This window comes from Canis lupus, chromosome 6, assembly GCF_003254725.2.
Source record: "Canis lupus dingo isolate Sandy chromosome 6, ASM325472v2, whole genome shotgun sequence".
Taxonomy (NCBI): Eukaryota; Metazoa; Chordata; class Mammalia; order Carnivora; family Canidae; genus Canis; species Canis lupus.
This window is the reverse complement of record NC_064248.1, coordinates 53608760-53628968: the sequence shown is the minus strand read 5'-3', so window position 1 is coordinate 53628968 and position 20209 is coordinate 53608760. Positions and strand designations below refer to the sequence as shown.

Below are 20209 nucleotides of genomic sequence, written 5' to 3'. Positions count from 1 at the left end.
TTATATAAGCCTATGAACTTTATGGATTTGCTACTGAATCTGGACTTACTGTGGAAGTCAGTTCTAATGGTTCTCCATGCACACCCTGGGGTAGGAAACAGGTCAATGCTTGGATTTCTTTAAGAGAGCATCAGCCCAAATGCCGACCTCTGCCTACCTCTGGGAATCCATAAAGCATTTGTTTGTGACAACCATATATGAGTTTATATACTATGCAAGAGTGGACCTCCCACATCTGGGACCAAATCTCTACTCTCTGGATTTAAGCAACAGAGGATGTTTTCTAATCATAAATGTTTCTGTCAATATAACTTACCATTTAACTGACATCTGCATGTTGGTGCATCCACCAAGGTGTGACCAATGAAAGCACATACTCTTGTTTTCCCACGGGACTAAGGGCCCTGCTCAGCCCCAGCCCATGAGGAGAAAGTAAGCCTGGTAGATATGATGACTGCCAATGCTTGGTCTTCTAGCAGCAGCTTCATTTTTCATTAACGATTGCTTTGGTGTAAATGGTTGAAGGAACCCCAGTGTCTCATGTGATATGTCTCACTTTCAGAAGGCAAAGTGTGGTAAATCTAAGCAATCTGCTCACTTAGAACTTTGACTTGTATTCGTGCAACACATCTCATGTTCTTCTGAAGAAATAAGCCTTAAAAGTTTTTTAAAAGTAACAAACAAAGTAAAGTCTGATTTCTAAATCTATGTTGCTGGCTCAGACTTTGTTGACAAGTAAAATTAGTTTTCTGAGGAGAAAGTAGCTAAAAGACTCTATTTGTGATTATTAAAAATTAAATTATATATGAAGTGATTCACCTTGGAATCAAACTTTATTCCCAGGTCATCCAAACAACTCTCTAAAATTGCCAAAGGAACACGATAATACAAGTTCTTGGAGAGTGTCATTTGGCAAGCTGACCAATAAATGAAATGAAATGTCAGGAGTTTAGAGCAGTAATAAGGATATCAATATATTTCAGATTGTATAAAAACTCGCCAGGAACTTTCACTGGACAGAAGCCAAAACAAAGGAAGAACCATGATATTAGGCAGCACAATGTCTTATAAAAGACTGACAGACAAGAAAGCAAGACCTGTAGTAGAAAGTTTCAAAGGTCTTCCAAGAAACTCAATAACTTTAATAAAGAAGTATTTTCAGGATTTAAGGCAAACATAAGGTCTGCAAAGCATTCTTTTATGATTTCTTATAAGACACTGAGTTCTGTACCAATTACACTTCCATTCTTTTACTTATTTCTTCACTTATTAAATTTGTATTGTGTTTAGGGGACTGTGACAAGGATAAGTGATACATAGTCCTGGCAATCAGGGGTTCACAGTGCTGTGCAGAAGATATATGAATTATGATTTTGTGTTTTTTAAAGTATAGTTTACATAAGATGAAATTCACCATTTTTTTATTTGAATGTAGTTGAAACCAATGTTGCATTATTTTCAGGTGTGCAACATAATGATTCGATAAGTTTATACATTATGCTATATTCACAAGTGTAGCTACCATCTGTCCCCATACGTGAAATTCGCCAATTTTAAATGTACAATATAAGCTAACAAATGTATACAGCTGGTAACCATCACTAAAATCATATTAGTCACATTTTTATCACCCCAAAAGTTCTCTAGCTCCTCCACACAGTCAATCCTACCCCGCTCACCCTATGCCCATAGCACTCACTATTCGACTTTTTCTCACAATAGTTTTGAGTTTTTAAAAATTTTATATACAGAGAATAATATAATTCATAGTCTTTCATATCTGGCTTTTTGTACTCAGCGTAAGGTTTTTGAGATTCATCTATTTTATTGCAAATATCAGTAGATATTTTTATCTATTGTAGAGCAGTGTTGTTTAAATGGATGTGCCAAAATTTGTTTATCTACTCATCAATTTATAGGCAATCAAGGTTGTTCACAGTTTGGGGCTGTTATGAATAGAATTGTTACAAACATTCTCATATGGGTCTTTGTATGAAAATATGTTTTCATTTCTTTTGGGCAAATACCTAAAAGTAATCATTTATGGAAATTTTTTTTCATGGAGTTGCCTGGAGTTTATTGTACTGCCCTCAAGTTTCATTTACTCCCCATTTAATCTCCACGTTTTACACTCAACCTTCCTCACTCACACCGTGTCTGTGCGTCAGAGCTCTTTAGACCTCTGCAGGGTAGGTCAGCTCCCCACTTACCTCTAATTCCCTCTGTGCTTACCCTGTAATGTGGCTTGCTTGGGCCCTTTTCCTCAGGGATCACTTCTCTGTGCCCTTTTCTAGTCATATCCAAGGATCAGCTGGAGTCTTTTGACTATCAATTGTTCCTTTCCCTTGCTTATGAAAAACTCACCTCAATTAGCCTCCTCTGACTACCCATCCAATATTAAATTTTCCTCATCACTGACATGTTTTCCATCTCTCAAGATACTTGTAACTTTTGAGATGATTTTGTTTGTTCACACATTTCTTACCTATCTCTCCCATCAGAATGTAAGCTTCAGGAGGGCAGGACTTTATAATGTTCACTTTATGCTCCTAGCACTTAGAACTGTGCCTCACACATAGTAAATACTGCATTGATATTTCTGATGATTCAGAAGTGTGTGGATCCTCAACCTGAGAGTAAGAATGCATCAGAATCCAGTGTCCCTTAATCTCTCTAGTGTGAATTCCTGGATTCCCTTCAAGTTCATATTCTTACTGGATTTTACCATGAATCATGATTTCAAAACATATATATACTTTGTTTTTCTTTCTATATAGTAAAATTATACTTATCCTTCAAGGCCTGACTCAAGTCTTCTGCATCAAGTTTTCCATGAAGATAACATTGCTTTTCTGCTTCCTGGATATGTTGACTGTAGAGATGGTCTAAGTAACGGTTTCATGATTTACTTTATATTTCTCTATTCTCTAATTATCTCATAATTTATTTTTGCCTCCCTAACAGAATTATAGCTCCTCAAAGCCAGGATCCCCTTTTATATCTGCTAAGAAGAGTTGATCCAAATTAGGCGTTAAGAAAACTTATGATGCTCAGTATCTATGTAGATATATGAAGATTATGGATTACTTTTCCTAGGTAAAGCTATACAGGTAAGAGACTACTTTATTTATTTTTTTAAGAGGCTACTTTAAAAGCATCATCCATCCATTCATTCCACAAATATTTATTCAGTGCCTTCTATGTGTCAAGTAGTGCTTTACATTTTGAGGATACATAAGTGAATAAAACAATGATAAAAACAAAAATCCCTGACCAGTTTGAACTTATGTGTTTTGAGAGTTAACAGATAAAAACAATTAAATAAGTAAAATATATTATATGTTAAGTAGCCATGTGTAAAACAGGACCTTCAAATTTAAAGGAGCAAAAGAACTCAATAACTTAATTAAAATGTAATCATTAGGCCCTCAAAATCTTATAAAAGACATTTGCCTTATCTTCTATTTAGAATGGATTCTCTGTCCTATTTTAAAACAATGAAGAATAACCAAGTGGAGTCAAAAGAGAAAGAATATGATTGCATTTGCTTCAATGTGGAGTAATTTGCAAACAATGAAGTCTTCTAACTTGATCTGAATTATCTTTGCTTCATTGTGGGTCACAAAAGTCGACTTAATGTAACCCTGAAAACTGCTAAGTGGAAATTTGATTCTTGACTCTAAGTCAACACATCATCAGGAGAGAAAGTTTGTATCTTGAATTGCTTGGGGTACTTCGGTTTAGGTCATTGCTTTCTGTGTCCCCAGCCCATTCTCTCCTAAATCTCTTAAATATAAAATATCAAAATAGGGATCCCTGCGTGGCGCAGCGGTTTGGCACCTGCCTTTGGCCCAGGGCGCGATCCTGGAGACCCAGGATCGAATCCCACATCGGGCTCTCGGTGCATGGAGCCTGCCTCTCTCTCTCTGCCTATGTCTCTGCCTCTCTCTCTCTCTCTCTCTCTCTGTGACTATCATAAATAAATAAAAAATTAAAAAAAAATAAAATATCAAAATAATCCTCTTAGTGTCTTCTTTTCCAAAATTCCGCTCAGAGTGGGGCACATGAGCAAACTTCCTTGTGGAATATCTCAATCTCTTCTCTGGACCTCTGTCCATTAAGGCCTGTTAACAAGCATGTAGCCAGTAGGTGTGCAGGTAAAACTTTTGGTCCAGCAGTAATGTTTATATAATTACACATTTCTGATCATTTACATTGCTTAAATATCCTATGGCTTCTCTAACCCTACCCTCTCAACAGCTTGCTACAAATTCCTAGAGTATAATGTTTATTTTCAGAAAGTAGCCCTTGGAAGAAGTTTAAAAATTGAGTATTAAAATTTTTTTTATAGTACAGGCAAAGACTGAAAAAAGAGTATTATTAGATTAGCAAATATATTGGTTGCAGAAATATTAATGATTATCAAATATAAACATCCATTGATAGAAAAATTCTAAATTATGAAGTAGTAATGGATTTTAAAGCTAAACATTATATGAACTTTTAAAATGTATGATGTAAATATAGTCCATGAACATTTATAGGATTCATATTTTAAAGATGGGATTAATTTCTATTTGTTTTTAATTTTTGTAAATGTCAAAGTATAATGTATTATGAACAATGCAGAGAATAGAATTTTTGAAATATCCTAGGGCATTCATAATTTATCAGGGCTGTCTGTCTTCTCCCAAAACACTTTGGTATTTTTGAAATAAAATTATAATATAGAGTGTATTCACGATCTAGGTAAATGATGGCCTGGGATAAGGAAGGAATATTTGAAGGCTACATACTGTATCTCTCTGATGTTTCTCATTTCATGGTGTGTTTTTTTTTAAATTAATCAATTTATTTATTTATTTATTTATTTATTTATTTATTTATTTATTTTTAATAGGCTCCATACCCGATGTGGAGTCCAATGTGGGGCTTAAACTCATGACCCTGAGACCAAAACGTTACCTGAGAGCAAGAGTTGGACACAACCAATGGAGCTACTCAGGTGCCCCTTCATTTCATGTTTTTAACATGATTGCATATCCATTTATTCATTCAGCAGATATTTACTGATCTGTTGTATGCCAAACACCATTCTAAGGGATAAAGATATTGTAATGAAAAAATTATTCCTGTTCTTGCAGAGTTTATATAGTCCAGCAGGGGAGATATACAATGGAACAAAAAGGTAAACCCTACGATATGTTAGATAGCAATATGTACTGAGGTTGGAAGACAAATAAAGCAGGGAAGTGGGTTGAACTTTTAGTTTGGCTGACCAGGGAGGGCTTCACTGGGAAAGTGACTTGAAATACTTGAAGGAATTAGAGAGCAAATTATCTGGGGAAAGAGTGTTCATGGTGAAGAAACAGCAAATGTAAAAATCTTAGGTGGGGACATGTTTGGTGTGTGAACAGGCAGAAGGAGGCCAGTGTGACTGGGATAGAGTGATTGTGTCAGTGAAACATTGACCTTTCTCCTCTGCCTGTATGGCTATAGGAACATGAGCAATCTAAGAAGTAATATTTTCCCACCATTCATTCGTGGTTCCCTGTCTAGGGCAATTGAAAACAATGTATGATCGATCAGTTCAGGCCAGTGTTTACTTTTTATATATTCATTTTTTAAAGACTAAAATTTTAAGATTAGTTTTAGGTTTAAAATAACATTGAGAGGGAAGTCAAGAGATTTCCCACTCACCCCTACCCCACACCTACATAGCCTCCCCTGTTACCAATATCACATGCCAGAATGGAATTTGTTTGTTTGTTTGTTTGTTTGTTTTCTAGCCAAGAATAAACCTACACCAACATGTATAAACATTCAAATTCCATATTTACCTTAGGGTTCACTCTGGATGTTCTACATTCTATGAGTTTAGACAAATGTGTAATAATATGTATCCATCATTGCAATATCATACAGAGTATTTTCACTGCCCTAAAAATCAGGCATGCTGTATCTATTCATCTCCCCGGTCCCTGCTATTAACATTGATTTATTTACTGTCTCCATAGTTTTGCCTTTTTCAGAATTCCATTATAGTTGGAATCAAAAAGTATGTAGCCTTTTTAGACTGGCTTCTTTCACTTTACTAATATGCACTTAAAGCTCCTCTATGTCAAAAAAAAAAAAAAGTTCCTCTATGTCCTTTTATGTCTTGATAGCTCATTTATTTTTAGTGCTGAATAATATTCCATTGTCTGGATATACCACAGTTTATTTATCCATTCACCTACTGAAGGACATCTTGGTTGCTTCCAAGTTTTGGCAATTATGAGTAAAGCTGCTATAAACATCCTCGTGCAGGTTTTTGTGTGAACATAAATTTTCAGCTCTTTTGGGTAAATATCAGAGTGTGATTGCTGGATCATATGGTAAGAATATGTTTAGTTTTCTAAGAAACCGCCAAACTGTCTTCCAAAGTGGCTGTACCATTTTACAATCCCACCAGAAATGTATGAGAGTTCCTATTGCTCCACACCCTTGCCAGCATTTGGTGTTGCTTACTTACTTTTTATTTCTGAGAGAAATGTTGCTTCTGATATGAGTTAGCATAGAATTAATTCGTCAGTCTATTCCTTGGCTTTGATTAAAGAAAGGATTTGGGGAAATGAAAAGCTCTAATGTCTTTGCTAAATTAATTGAAATATGTAAAAATTTAAAAAGCAAAACTGAAAAAAGTTTAATTGACATTTTGCCAATTCCAATTTAATTCAACACGTTTATTGAGATCCTCTAATGTGAAAAGTTTGCTGCTTGTTCCTTTGGGGGATATGATTAGCAAAAAGCCATGGACGACAACTTTCTCAGTTTTGGGGCTCTTTAGCAAAAGAAACTAATAATCTGTTCTAATAATATTGTTCCATTTATCTGTCGCTTTGCTCTGAGGGTCTTGCTCAACTTGCTTGCAAGCTGTGTTTTCTTAATATAGAAACTTACTATGGCTCTGTGAAGTAGATGGATATTAAATACTACTATGTTCTGTTTCGTTTTCAGAATAGTAGAAATATTTCCAGTGTTTGTCCTTAGATGTCTGTGAACTCCCAGTTCTGCGTCGCAGAGTGGGTGCTTGTAGACAGCCCCTTTGCCCCTGTAGCATTAGGCAAACTGATGCATAACTCCCACATAGCTTCTTCAGAATATGGTTCCTCTATCCCAGAAGCACTTTAGTGTTAGGCCGATGAGCTTTCTTCAGAAGGAATTCTCTGTATTCACTATTAGAGCTAACAGATATCTGTGATAGTTCTTCCCCTGCCTACTCTGGATACTATGGATCTTTTCCTTTTTCACCCAGATACATTTAGATTTCACTTCCTACTCTTCACTTTTCTCCTGCTTCCCCTCATTCAGTTTTTATGATTTCTAGCTAGCTAGCGGCCTTATGCCTGGATTCCCTCTGTTTTGACAGAAAGATTTATTTCTACAATGGATTGGTGAAGATTATTTGTGATGCTGTGTTTGGAAGGATTCTGAGACTGAGTCCAAGTTCAGTAGGAGAGGGTGTTGGGATTAATTAGATTAATTAGCAGTGAGAGAGAGTGAGGATGTAGTAGTTGTGGCAGGACCTCACTGTCTGGACTGTTGGCTCACATGGATGGTACAGTCCCCTTGTACCAGACGTACCATTCTAATCTTCCTCCTTAATCCCACAGATTACAGCATGAGGTCACATCATGCATAGTCCAGGTCCTTGAACTACCGTATCTCAGCAACTGTTTGATATTTGGAAGGAACTACTTGCTCACTTTGCATACAGAAGATACTCAAAACATGCAGATTTGTGATATATGAATTTTAACAGGATGAAGCCTTTAATAGTTGAAATCACTTGGCATCATCTGTTTTGGACCTTCTGCTTGATGGATTATCCAATAGTCAATGGTACCAGCAGGCAGGCTGGGTATCTAAAAAACACCATTAAGTTGCAGGTCCCTAAAAACTTGGGTATACTTCCCACTTTCTGGAATGCATGCTACTAAGGCATTTAAAGTTCCTAGTAGTTCCTGTTCATAAGGCTCAGTAAGCATGATGTCATCAGATGTTTGACACGATATTCCATGAAATTCCAAGATGATCAAGATTTTTGGGTGTTAGATTTTGTCAGGCAATGGAACAGTTGATTTAGCCCTGAAGCAAGAGTGTGAAGATGTGTTGCTGTCCCTGCTTCTGGTGGGATTTGCAATTTGTTATAGACAAAAAGGCATTTGTCAAATCAATAGCTGCATACCAGGATCTAGAGGTTGTACTAATTTGCCCCTTTAAAAATTCTATGTCTGGAGTAACTGCTGCAATGGGAATAATGACCTGCATAGCTTTATAACAACTCACGATCCATCTGTCTTTTGCATAGGCGAAAAAAGAGAATTACACTGGAAGGTGATATGAGATATCATCCTTTTGTTCTTCAAATTTTTGATGAAGCCAATGATCTCTGTACTTCCACCAGGGGTCAGTTGTGGCTTACCACTCTGGTTGAGAGAGGAAGCTTTAGAGCCATGACCTCATCATGGCTCTAACATAACAACCCTACCTCCAGAGGTAAGAAGTGTCGTACAGTGATTCTGTAAGTTTCTAAGCATGACTATTCAAATTATATATGCAAGATCTGAAGATATAGCTAGAGGCCCAAAAATCCACTTTATCAATTGACCTCCATAAGTCCCACATTGTCTGGTGGGCCATGGTGGCATTATAACCTCAGAGGAGCTAGCATCTAGTAATCTCAAATTAGGCCTGGATGTTTTCCTTTTCCAGAACATGATCACCCTATTTATATAAGCACCTTATAGAAGGCTTAGAAAATATTTCAGAATATATTGTGGTGATGCTGAATGAGCCCCCTGCACTCTGAGCCTAGGAGTTTGCTTAAGGCTGCAAGGGTAAGAAGATGTGCTCCACTGTTGTGGTGATCCAAGTCAGATTTCTGTCCTCTTGGCCTAGAATTTTTTAATTACAGTTGCATACATATATAATTATTTATTAGGCTGCCTATTTGTTTCATGAAACACTGTGATCAGGTTAGCCTTATAGCAGATACCTGCAGGTCAGACATAACTGATTGTGGTAATTATGCATACTTTGTCTTTAGAGGTTAAGTTGGCCCCTAATATTCCAGAATTTCACTGTCTATTTTAAAATCAGGAAACTCATTTCAGTGGTGGCATTTCTCATCATCATCCCTCGCTTATAAAAGACAGCCATCCACCATAGAGCTCTTCTAAGCATATAGTGACCCCATTGTTAATGTATTTCTCAGTGTTTTATTGAAGAGAGAGCACTCTGGACTCTCAAGGGAATTATTTGTATGGATATTCAGGTTTACTCCAACATTCCTATCTTTCTAAGCCTTTTGGTTTTGTCTCCTATTTTATGCCAAGGAAGTTCCGGCATTTCATCCTGATTGAATTAGGTCACGTTGGTGTCCATGTTTTAGTAATCATCCAAGCAAACTCTTGAAACTTCTCATAGTTACATAATTCTCTGTTAAGTTAAATCATAATAATATATTTGTTTTAATCCAATGTTGTATTAGATTTTTGGTCTAATATCCATTGAGAGTACTCCCATATCTATTCTCCAAGTTTCTGCCAATGTATACTTCCAAAATCTTGCTGTTCTTTTGGAATATAAACTCTCTTCTCCCAAGCATGTTTTGGCACTTGCCTCCCTGGGGTGTGTTGAGATACAACCCTATTTGCAGGTTTTGAGGCAGTGAATGATGCTGAGGAGAATAAACATTCTTTTTGAAGGCAGGAGTTTATAGGGTCTTCGAGTAAGGCTACTCTCCTTAAAACATAAGAAGCTGCTTCTGCTGGCAAGTGGCTCAGAGATATTAGATTAAAAATACTCAACTTTGTCTAAGCTGAACAAAATTTCTTCCTTCCAAGTTCAAGCATCCATTTCTTCCAAACAATTCCTAAACTTTTACATAAGAAACTCTGTAAATTCATCTTATATTGTAATTATGCAACTCACAAAAATATTTTGATTAGTCATACCTGTCTTATGTCTCCAAGAAATAAGAGGTTCTTTCATAACTACTGAAGATGCTTTCTGGTTTTCTATGACTTGATGTCAGAGAAAGCTCATTCCCAGTTCTTATTACCATAACTGTCACGTACTTCAGCAACTTTGTTACTTAAAGTCTTACCTTCCATAGATAATTCATCCCAACCAGCCACAGGGAATAATTTAAGTCATTTTGCTCTGTTGCCTGTTACAGATTACCAGCATCCCAATTGTCGTTGGCAAGAAAGTTATCACTGTGTTCAGAGTCGAAGAGGTAAGCAACTCAGTTGCAGAGTCCTATCTTTGAGGGTCAGTTTCCTGGGTCCACTCATGCTGCCAAGTCTTCTACCAATCAAGATCCAGCAATAAACCATGATATATATTTCAAATGGAGAACTTTAATGTAAAGAATTGGTTACTTGGATTTTTAATTATCTGTTGTAACCAATAATTTAGTAGCTCGAAACCAGATACATTTAATATCTCACATTGCTTCTGAGGTTCAGGAATCCAGGAGAAGCTTAGGATCTCCTATGAGATTGCAGTTAAACTGTCAGATGGGATTGCAGTTATCTGAAGGCTTGGCTGAAGATGGAGGATCTGCTTCCAAGATGGCGCACTTACGTAGCTATTGGCAGGAGGCCTCAGCTTCTCTCTGGTAGTTGGCAAAAAGTTTCAGTTTCTCACCACAGGGGCCTCTCCACAAGGCCATTTGAGTGTCCTCATGACATAGCAGTTGGCTTCTTTCAGAGAGTTATCTAAGAGAGAGAACATGATGAGGCTGTGATACCTTTTATGACCTAGCCACACACCATCATGTGTGTCATGGTCTACTCATTTGAAGCAAGTTATTAAGTCAGGCCACAATCAAGGGGAGATGAATTAGAGTCCACCTTTTAGAAAGAAGAGTGTTGAGGAATCTGTGACATATTTAAAAATCATCACACACCAGTATTAGAAGCCTGAAAGAACAGAAAAGGAATGACAAGCTAAGTCCAATATTAGTATGTGTGAATGCAGCTACTACTCTTGGTGTCAAAGAACAAAAGGGCACTGGTTTATGTAGTGGCTCAGAGGACTGGTCTCTGTCGCTGGTGCTTTGAATGATGAATACCATGTGGCTGTTGTGTGAATTTTCGGGAAGGCTACCACTTGGCTATTGTCCAACTCTCTGAGGAAGAGACGCTATGGGAATGGTGCTCCTTGAAAAGTGCATGGTGTCGCTGGTACTCTGCCACTGAAAAGGTATAGCCAGCCCTGAGGGGCTGAAGCATTGTTGGTATGGTATTTGTTTTCTGCTGCTGGAAGAAAACTTATAGGAACTGTAAATAGAAAAAGAGTTCATTCTTCCCTCCTCCTGTCTTTCAATTTCACACTAGTGTCTTTCACTGACAGAAACTAACAGGAATCCATCTGGCAAGGGAATATTGAAAATATAGTGCAAAGAAGCAGAGTGCGGATGGGTCGACTTGGCACTGAGAGATAATAGGTAACTAACTGGCATAGCCTGATTTTGGCTTATGTTTTTCTTACAGGTACTAACTCCTCAGATCACCCTTCTTAATTCTTTACATTCAACTATGAAGGTCCTCATATCTGGTCCAAATCCTTGTCTAACCTCTTCCCAGTAAGTGGCTGGTATCTGCATGAATTGGATACTCTGTATTTTAAAAGCACTTAAGAAGATTTGTGGTAGGTGGGTTTTAATAGGAAAAGTCTTGAAAAGTTGAAATCATTTGAGATCATCATCTATTTCAGGCCTCTAGCAGCCAGTTGTGAATGGAGGCTATACATAGTTTGGATATCTAGAAGTCTCTAGCAGGCCACCAATAATGGTCCAGTGTCTCTCTCTTTCCCTCTTCCATGTCCTCCTGGCAAATATGGTAAATATGCCCCAGTTTACAGTCCTCCTGTACGGTTTGCTTCGGGCCAGAGCTGGACCTAGTGACCTCCTGAAGGTTTGTAGCTTTGGAGAAGATTGTGAATTGGTCACAATTTTAGATCTCTGCAAAAGAATGCTGTCATTGCATAAGTAGCTCAGAAACTTGCCCCTTCCCAGGTATTCTTTGAATAAGGTGCCCCAAATGGGTAAGTTCTTTCTACTTGCTTTGCCAAGCACCATCCAATCCCAGCTGCTTTTCATATCCCGAACAGGTTTTATTCCCAATCTAGATTCTAGGAGCTGCCACCAGGAACTCTAAGTTGCTCTGGCATTTGGTATCCACAGAGTTTCTGTAGTCCATGTGAGTAGAACAGTTCAAATAGATTTCTACTATCTTATTTTGCACCATTCTCTCTTTACATTCTCATTGCACAAGTCCTAAAGAATGTTTAATATTAAAATAAATCTAATAGACACAATCAGGAACTTAATGGAAAAATGAACATTAGAAACTAGTGACTAGGGGATCCCTGGGTGGCTTAGTGGTTTAGCGCCTGCCTTCGGCCCAGGGCGTGATCCTGGAGTTCCCTGCATGGAGCCTGCTTCTCCCTCTGCCTGTGTCTCTGCCTCTCTCTGTGTGTGTCTCTCATGAATAAATAAATAAAATCTTAAAAAAAAAAAAAAAGAAACTAGCGACTGAATAACATTATGCAATTTCTCTTCTGGTTTATGAGCTTTCATTTGGTCTGGCCACCCACTTCCTGTCCAAACAACGAGGAAGGCAGAATTTATCATAGTCTCAGCCTTTCTCTTCCCTCTAGACCTCTCTGCCTCCTTCCCTCCCAGGGAAGGAGCTATTTTATGCCCCCCTCTAATGATGCCTTTGTGATTGGATGACCTCATATAATTCATAGCGTCCCTGTATATACATTTTCTCATCTGATTATTTAACTTAGTCAACTCCTCCCTTTGGATGTCCACTAGGTATTTCACACTTAAGATGCCCCAACTGCCTCCTGATCATACCAACTCCCCCAAACACACACTATCCTCAGTCTTTCTACTTCAGTTGATGAAAACATCATCCTCCCAGTTAGTTGCTCAGGCCAAAAAGTCTCCGCTTTTCTTATCTGTTTTCTTTCTTCCATTCCTCATAATCAGTACATTAGCACGTCCTATTGGCTCTACTATCAAAATGTATCCAGAATCTGTCCACTTCTCACCATCCACTACCACTACCACTGGTCCATACCACTGTCACCTCTCACCTTGACCAGTTCAACAGCCTCCCACCTGGTTTATCTGCTCCTGTCCTTGCCTCAATTTAGTCTTTTCTCAACATAGAAGCAGCATGGTCCTTTACAACAGAGCATGTCGCTCTTCTGCTTGAACCCTCCAGCTGCTTCTTATTTCACTCAGCCTAAACTTGTCTTTAAAATGTCCACCAGGGTTCTGTAATAACTCGGCCCCTCGCTAATCCTCTGACTTCATCTTGTAGTTCTCTTCCCTTCGTTCTCTCCATAGGAACCACACTTTCTCCCTAGGAGCCACCACTGGGTGGCTCAGTGGTTGAGCATCTGCCTTGGGCTCAGGTCGTGATCCTGGGGTCCTAGGACTGAGTCCCATATTGGGCTCCCCGCGGGGAGCCTCCTTCTCCCTCTGCCTATGTCTCCACTTCTCTCTGTGTCTCTCATGAATAAATAAAATCTTTAAAAAAAAAACTAACTTTATTCTTTTTCCTCTTTTTCTTTTAACAAATCATACAAATTCCTCCCTCATGATGTTTGGACTAGCTTTTCCCTCTGCTTGGAAATTCCTCTTGCTCTGGTATTTGCATTGTTTGCTCCACCTCTCCACCAGTCTTCTTACAAATATTACCTTTTCAATGATGACTTCCCGAATCACTGAATTTAAATTGGAAGATACCTTGGCTTTCTGCCTGGCATGTTCTCTCCCTCTTCCCTATTTTATTTTTACTCACTAATCACTATTTGGCAAACCCAGGCACCCAAGAGAAAAATACATTTACTGATGTATTGCTGATTGTCTACCTGTCCCCAATATAACATAGCCATATGAGGTCTTGGATTTTTGTCTATTTTGTTCATTTCTGTGTCCCAAGTTCCTAAAGGAGTGGTTGGCACATAGTAGGCCTTCAGCAAATATTGCTTGAATGAATAAATATATAAGTATATGCATGAAAAAATAAATCTCAGAAACAGAATGTGGGGGGGTGGGGAACTAGATGATCTATAAAGCCCTTTCATTTCTAAATGTACAAAAATGAGGCTCACAGTTGGGTTCCTTCTGGGTTGCAGTATAGGCAATACATTTAACATCTGGGAATATAGTAGCACTGAATAATGAAAACCATTGCCAGACACAAACGACCACCCTGGCCTTATTGATCATGCATATAGGCTAGATACCAACCCTGCTTCCACCCAGGAGTATCTGCATTTTAAAAGGATTCTCTTAAAGATTGAGAAGCCAAAGGTTATCATTTTGTAATAGAAATTTCAGCATTCTAGGGTGCCAGTGGTAGTAAATTTTTGGCAGTTCATTGCACCTCTGGAAAGTATGTCTATTCTGCACACTTAAAAGGTTAACTCTGAATTTTTATGTAAGTGTCAGAGATCTAAACACACTAGGAATTGAATTTGTATGATGTTTTCTCCCTGGGTTAGTAGAATTTTTCCTGCCTTGGTTTTGTGGTTGTTCAGCAGTTGAGTAGAAAAACAAAGTAGTTTTTGTTTTGTTTTGCTTTTTTTAATTTTGAGTCCTTAGGAGTATATTTGAGGAGGTTGACACTAAGAAGAAAGCCCCCAAAGAGCTTTCAGTAGTGAAACAATTAGCCAGCAAGGTCATTTCCAATCTGTGTCAGCATTTGATAGTGGTGTAATGTACACTGCTTTGGCCTGCTGTAGGCATTGTCATATAAGAGAAAAAATATGTATGGAGAAGGATGACCTAAAAAAAAAAACAGTGACCAGATTTCCAGTTCAATGACAAAATATGATAGGATTTGTTCATTCATTCATTCATTCATTCAACAAATATTTATTGACTGCTTAGAATATGCAAGCCACTTTTTCAGTCTTTTGTGACATTCTTTTTGGTAGAACGGGTTTCCTATTTTATTCATTCACTCGCACAACATCAATTGAGTGTCAATCATGTGTCAGATACTGTCTGAGGTTCTGGGTATACAAAGTAAGCCTATGTGGACCTTGTCATTGGGAGCTTTCTTTCCAGAAGAAAGGAGACATGCTTTAGATATCTGGGCAAGGTGCAGGAGGAGGGCACAAAGGAAGGGGTAGTCAATTCTTTCTTAAAGTTCTGGTAAGATAAATAAAGAGTTCCTAGAGAAGGGAATGTCTGGAATGAGTCTTGGCAAATGAGGAGGTGTTTGGACAGGAGGCTGAAGACAGGAGGCAGACTTTTCAGGCACAGAGATTCAGTAAGAGCAAAGGCAGGGAGTTATGAAACCACATAGAAGAGTCAGAGTTATAAGAATCGTGAGGTCAAGACAACTGCGAGGACAGATGATTTAGGGTCTTCTATGTCATTTTAAGAATTTTGCTCTTTGTTCTGTAAACTACGGAGAGCCTTTGAAGGATTTTAAGAAAGAGGGTTATATGATCTTCCTTAGCTTTTAAAGATCACTACCACTTTGGTAGTATTTGGAGAATGAATTATAGGAAGTGAGATTAGACACAGGGAGACAGTTAGGGGGCTCTTTCCAGACTGAGATAAAGGGTGATGCCACTGAACTCTGGCAATCAAAGGAGGAAGGAGAGGAGGGTATAGGTATGAAAAATGGTAAGGACACGGGATTGACAGGGTTAGTCAATGGATCGGAGGGAGATGACATAAAGGGAGAAGAAAAGAAGAATTTCTTGCTTTCTTGCTAGAGTAAAGGAGTAAGTAGTGATATCATCTACAGAGACAAGAAACTCAGGAGGAGAGCAGTTCTCAGTCTCAAAGAGAAGTCTGGTTTTGGAGTTGCCTGCATGGTCTGGCTAGAGATCCACACATAGCACCCACCAGTAGCCAGTGGTAATCTCACTCAGGTGTTTGCAGGCGAGACAAGTTTGGGGATTGCTGGGGAAGAGTCTGCTCAACACTGTCTCTGCAGGACTTCTCAAACCTCTAAACCAGATAGAGGTTCATCGTCTGATGTGGATTATTTTCGGTTAATATATTTGATACAAGATCCAAAAAACGTAGTTAATAAATGGTATAAAATTGGGGTGCCTGGGTGGCTCAGTTGGGTAAGTGACTCACTTCAGCTCAGGTCATGATCCTGGGATCCTGGGGTTGAGCCCCATGTCTGGCTCCTTGCTCTACAGGGGATCTACTTCTTCCTCTCCCTTTGTACTCCACCCTGCCCACCCCACTGCTGTGCTCTCTCAAATAAATAAATAAATAAATAAACAAACAAACAAACAAACAGACTCAAGATGGTTCTAACCATTCAATTCCATGGTTAGAATCAGAGAATCTGCATAAACTGCAGTGATTATGTCCATGTGACTTGGAGGCCCTGGGAAGGAGCTGACTAGGACATGATGGTCTTTTTAAAGCGTATATATATATATATTTTTAATATATGTATAATATATAAAATATATATAAATATATATACAAATATAAATATAAACCAACAAAGTTTCCATGACTTACCTCCAGAATATTTAATTGCTTCCATATCTGTAGCTCCATAACACTTGTTAATACTCTATTATGGTTCTAATCTTATACTCTTAATATTACACTTCCCATGATACTCTGTTAGACCGTGTCTCCAAGTGCAGGGGACTCAACACATTCATCACTGTATCCAGCCTCAAGTGCGGTAGATATTCAGTTACATTTTCAAGGGCATGAACAGCCACTTAGGGAAATAGTAACTGGTCCCTGAAGTTTCAAAGCACTTTAATTCATTTCTTTTGTGACTGTAACATGTGTACCCTCGTTGGGAAGGAAGTCATTTTATTATCTCTATTTTACATCTGAGGAATGGTGCTGAAGAGGTTAAGTGTATTGGACAAAGTTACCCAGTCAGGAAGAGATGGGACCCGAACCTGGATTTTCTTTCTCGCCCAATCTCCTTTCCTTTGCTTTCTGCATTGCTGTGCCTGCACAAGAAGAGGTTTTAAAAGAGCACTGGGCCCTTCAGAGAAGTATGGGGTAAATGAGATTTCGTCTCAGAACATGGAAGCTGGGAATAGAGGTGAAAAACTACATCCACTGCCAATTTTGTCTAGAGTAGCCTTGAAAGCTAACATTTTATAAAGACACCACTGAGCTCAGATTTCCACAGAGGGCAGGTCGGCAGTAATCCTGGCATTATGTGCTCTCAGGCCTGTGACCACAGCATAATGCTGGGGAAAGAAATCTCACAGTCAGCTTGTGAACTCCATTTGAAAAAGCAAAAAGCAGGTGTGGTTGTAGAGAGCCGGGGACACAGGGAGTGCGAGTTACAGGCAGATGTTACATATTCACCTCCAGGAAGGATCACTGGGGTATATAATGGTATTGACTACACTCTAGTTTTATTTTCTTGGTGCAGGAAAAGACTTCTGTTGCTGCAGAACTCCAAGTGCAAGATTGAAAATTTCTGTGTTAAAGGGAAATAGGCATTATTCATGGTGTCAGAATTTAGTACACTTAGGGTAAGTGCTGCGATGGTTAAATTTGTCTAAAAGGAGATGTGCCCCCTACCATTTCTAGGGCAAGAGCTTTTTCACTTAGGGTCTGTGGGGTGAAGTGTAATGGCCAGGCTTAAAAAGGAAGGAAGGGAGGGAGGGAGGTTGGGTGAAGGGAGGGAGGGAGGGAGGGAGGTTGGGAGAAGGGAGGGAGGGAGGTTGGGAGGGCGGGAAGGAGGGAGGAAGGAAGGGATGGAGGGAGGGACGGAGGGATGGAAGAGGGAAGGAAGGGAGGGAGAAGGGAGGAAGGGAGGTTGAGAGGGAGGGAAGGAGGCAGGGAGGATGGAGGGAGGGAAGGAGGGAGAGAGGGAAGGAGGGGAGGGAGGGAGGAACGGAGGGAGGAAGGAAGGGAAGGAGGGAGGGAGGGAGAGAGGGAGGGAGGGAGGGAGAGAGGGGAGGAGGGAGGAAGGCAGGGACAGAGGGAGGGAGGGAGAATGTGGTGGGAGCACTTCAGCTCCCCCGACGGAGGGCCTTTGGCCTGTTGGCTCGGGCGCCCGCCGAGGGCCATCGATCGCACGGGCTGTGACTGTGACGCAGGAGGGTTTCGATGGCGGAGCCGCGTGCACACCTTGCCGTCCTGCAGCCTCTGAGGAGCCGGCATCCCGCCCTGCTTCCCGGCGTGTCGGCGCGGGGGCTCGGAGGGGCCTCTGTGATCTCTCTGCGAGAAGGCAATTTGTTACAGCCCCGTGCATCCGGCTCTTCAGTTACATGTCCCGGTGCAGACCCTTCCTTTCAGAGACCCCTGGGAAGGCGGATGCCACCACGCGCAGTCATTATCCTCCTACAAGGAGCCCCCGAACGGTGTCACCCCATTTCTTCCCGCTGCCCCCCCCCCCCCCGCGGCGTCCCCCCCCCCCCCCCCGACTGCGCTTTCCGGGCACGCACCTGCGCTCCCTTCCCTGCTCTGGCTCCTGCGTGTTGGGCCACGCGACCCCTCCGCGGTCTCAGCGTCTCGCCCGGTTCCCTTCTGCGGTGACGGGGGGTCCTCGAAGGCAGGTGCCGTGCTCACCCGCAATCTATACTCAAGACCGGGCAGCTTTAGGAGTTTTACTAAATTTTACGCACGAAGCGTCAGATCCGGGGTGGTTTGAGGGAACGGCCTCCGAAAGACTTTATCCCCCCCCCCCTTTTTTTTTTGTTTTGTTAATGTTTTCCTTTCCCAGTGGCTGGTGAAAATCGGAAGAGGTGGGGTTAGTCATCTGGATGGGGAAAGACATTTCTCTAAATGTCAATACTTATGAAACACCATCTTAAACCTTTATAAATGATTATCTTCCCCAGTACTGATGAGGCTGTTTCACATGCTGCTCAATTTATTTACTCAGGAGACCAATTTATTCCACTACCTCTGTACTAACTGTTTGCACTGACATCTAGGTCTGCTTCGAGCAAGCAACTGTGACAAGTTGTTTATTGAACTGTAAACAGGTATTGTCTGAATCTAAACAATGGCTTTATCTAATTAGGAGACCCTGGGCATCATCCCAGCCCCATGTGGCTATTCTAACCCAGTCTAGCATCTCCTGCAGATTTCCCATGCCTTTTAAAAATCCTCATGCTCACGTTAAAACCCTTCATCCCAAAGTGAAGAATAATCCTTATTTTGTCCCATAACTTTACATACTGGCGCTTTGTGCAAAAAAGGCCTGGCTATAATAAGCCAAACAAGGATGGCCCAATTTAGAACGGTTGAATAAGAAAAGGAAGACATGAATGAGACATAAAAAGAAAGAAAAGGATGAATAAAGATGAACTGGGTCTGTTACTTAGGCTGTAAAAATATCTTGTAGAAATTAGAAAACATTTTCCTACCAAAAGGGGACTCACTGAAATGATGGCTATCTGAGCGTTTCAGACAAAAATACAGGTACGATTCTGGAAAGCATGGTGGGAGAGCCGAGGGGGGAAAAGTTAATTTCCCCGGGCTCAGATTGAAATAGAACACGCTGGAAAGCACTAGGGGACCCTCATCTTACCCGCCATTGCTTTGTGCCTGAAGATGCTAATTGGGTGCAGCAATCAATGTCTTTTGTTTTCAGCTGTCAGCACTTTTCTGAAAGGCTTTGCCCAATAGTGGAGAGAGGAGCTCTTAACGAAGCTTCCCTTTTCGGTTGCTATGATTATTACAGTTTCCTCTTGGAAGGGGAGAATTAATTGCAATTTTGAAAAAAAAAATGTCACCACGGTGAAGCTTTCAAATGTGAGGCCAAACATAGATATCTTTCTAAAAAAAAAAAAAAAAAAAAAAAAAAAAAAAAATTGACAGGGGGGATGCCCCACTGGCACGCATTAAAAAGAAAAAGCTGTATCAAAGCGAGCAGGGACAGGAGATTTCTGTTTCAGTCACTGCATAGATACTCTGCGTATCTTATCAGAAAGCCAGACTTGCACGTTCTTTTTGTCTCCTCCCAGGCGTCCAGAGTTGCTGTCTTGGTCGCCTCCTTAACGACTTGTGTAATTGGTTTCACTCGCTGAGGCCCAATCGGTGGGTTCATTGTGAGCGCCTCATGAAATATGAATCTCTTTAAAAATTAATCGTAAATCAATATTAATTCAATAAAATATTTTAATCTGAGCCATGAATATTTCATACGTTTCACCCAGA

The 20209-nt window shown here is 40.0% G+C and overlaps 1 long non-coding RNA gene across 1 annotated transcript; it reads right to left on the bottom strand.

Moving 5' to 3' along the window:
- Nucleotides 1–1121: 1121 nt before the first annotated feature.
- On the bottom strand, nucleotides 1122–18695 carry LOC118355124 (uncharacterized). The gene is made up of 2 exons (XR_004816944.2): nucleotides 18490–18695; nucleotides 1122–10769 (listed from the first exon to the last, which is right to left on the bottom strand). It is a non-coding gene; the product is annotated as an uncharacterized LOC118355124 (long non-coding RNA).
- Between the last annotated feature and the right edge of the window lie 1514 nt (nucleotides 18696–20209).